Source organism: Sardina pilchardus, chromosome 13 (assembly GCF_963854185.1).
Source record: "Sardina pilchardus chromosome 13, fSarPil1.1, whole genome shotgun sequence".
Taxonomy (NCBI): Eukaryota; Metazoa; Chordata; class Actinopteri; order Clupeiformes; family Clupeidae; genus Sardina; species Sardina pilchardus.
In genome coordinates, this window is record NC_085006.1 from 32844038 (window position 1) to 32846537 (window position 2500).

General features: G+C 39.3%; 1 protein-coding gene across 1 annotated transcript in view; it reads right to left on the reverse strand.

Annotated features, from left to right (window-relative positions):
* Window positions 1-2500, reverse strand: part of LOC134100200 (cGMP-dependent 3',5'-cyclic phosphodiesterase) — an 83752-nt gene that overhangs the window by 2804 nt on the left and 78448 nt on the right. The gene's annotated exons all lie outside the window — the stretch shown is intronic.

Sequence of the window (2500 nt, forward strand, 5' to 3'; positions counted from 1 at the left end):
CCCTACGACTGCACACCTGTACACGGCTCTAACGCCCTCTTCACCTACGACTGCACACCTGTACACGGCTCTAACGCCCTCTTCACCTACGACTGCACACCTGTACACGGCTCTAACACCCTCTTCACTGATATCTAAAGTGCTTTAACAGTTAGCCCTGATATCTAAAGTGCTTTGGGTAAAGCTTTAACAGTTAGCCCTGATATCTAAAGTGCTTTGGGTAAAGCTTTAAAGAGACCCTATGCAACTTTTCCATAGTCATAAAATCGCTTAGAAATCGTTGTTTTGTTTGACTGACCAGTTTTATCGAAAACAGTAATATTTCCTCCCGCCCCCAGTGTCCCTATCCACTATTGCAACCTTGCAGTTTGTTCAGGAGACGATCGTTCCCTGTTTACATCTGGAAGGCTGAGACGCATAAAGAACAAGAAGAACCACGCTTGCAATTTATATATTTATATATAGCCTATATACAGTGCCTATAGAAAGTTATCATACCCTTTTGAAATAGTTACTTATTTTGTCTTACAGCCTGAAATCAAAACCCATTTTTAAAAAAATCTTTTCCAGTTTTATTAACAAATCTAGCTGTACAAGATCAAAATAATGAAAAAAAAGTCAACAGTTCTGAAAATTAATAAAAAATTAAAAACTAGAATAACAGGGTTGGAAAAGTCATCATACCCCTGACTTAATACTTTGTAAAGCTTCCTTTTGCTTTCATTACAGCCATCAATCTGTTTAGATATGCCTCTATTATAGCTTTGCACACCTAGATAGGGGAATATTTGCCCAATTTTCTGTGCAGAAATGTTAAAATTTAGTCAAATTCTGTAGGGAATGGCGATGGACTGCTCTCTTCAAGTCAATCCACAGATTTTCTATAGGATTTAAGTCAGGGCTCTGACTTTGCCACTCAAGGATATTCACCATCCTATCCTTAAGCCACTGCTTTGTTCTTTTGGCAGTATATGTTTAGGATTATTGTCGTGTTGGAAGGCGAATGACCTCCCCATCCTCAGCTGTCTAGGGGGGGACGCAGGTTTTCCTCAAGAATTTGGGTGTACTTGGCAGCACCCATTTTCCCTTCTATCCTGACCAATTGCCCAGTCCCCGCTGATGAGAAACATCCCCAAAACATAATGTTGCCCCCACCATGCTTCACACTAGGTATGGTGTGTTTTGGGTGTGTTTGGGTGTGTATACTGTGTTTGGTTAGCGCCTGGAGCTCAGTCCAAAAACTTCAATCTTAGTCTCCAAAAAGTTCAATCTTAGTCTCATCTGACCATAAAAGCTTTTTCCACATGGTAGCAGAATATTCCAGATGTGTTTTTGCACTGAACTCCAAGCGCAATGTTTGGCGAAAACCAACACAGTACACCACCCAAAACACACCATACCTAGTGTGAAGCATGGTGGGGGCAACATTATGTTGTGGGGATGTTTATTTTCAGCGGGAACTTGGCAATTGGTCAGGATAGAAGGGAAAGTGGATGCTGCCAAGTACACCCACATTCTTAAGGAAAACCTGTGTCCCTCTCCTAGACAGCTGAGGATGGGGAGGTCATTCGCCTTCCAACACGACAATAATCCTAAACATATACTGCCAAAAGAACAAAGCAGTGGCTTAAGGATAGGATGGTGAATATCCTTGAGTGACAAAGTCAGAGCCCTGACTTAAATCCTATAGAAAATCTGTGGATTGACTTGAAGAGAGCAGTCCATCGCCATTCCTTACAGAATTTGACTACATTTTAACATTTCTGCACAGAAAATTGGGCAAATATTCCCCTATCTAGGTGTGCAAAGCTATAATAGAGATATATCCAAACAGATTGATGGCTGTAATGAAAGCAAAAGCAAGCTTTACAAAGTATTAAGTCAGGGGTATGATGACTTTTCCAACCCTGTTATTCTAGTTTTTAATTTTTTATTAATTTTCAGAACTGTTGACTTTTTTTTCATTATTTTGATCTTGTACAGCTAGATTTGTTAATAAAACTGGAAAAGATTTTTTTAAAAATGGGTTTTGATTTCAGGCTGTAAGACAAAATAAGTAACTATTTCAAAAGGGTATGATAACTTTCTATAGGCACTGTATGTATAAATATACACGCTAAAGCTGTCGGGGAAGCTCTGCAGAGAAATATGCAAGCATGAAACGAGCGAAAATGAAAAACGAAACCGAAACTTAAGATGAAATCGCCAATCTCCTGCATAGTTTTTCTTTAAGGCTGATGTCAGTCCCTGGTCACTGCTAATACACTAATACCCCAACCCCTTTTTGTGAGTGGATCATATGATAATGTATCAGGGATGTGAGTGGATCATATGATAATGTATCAGGGATGTGAGTGGATCATATGATAATGTATCAGGGATGTGAGTGGATCATATGATAATGTATAAGGGATGTGAGTGGATCATATGATAATGTATAAGGGATGTGAGTGGATCATATGTGATAATGTATAAGGGATGTGAGTGGATCATATGTGAT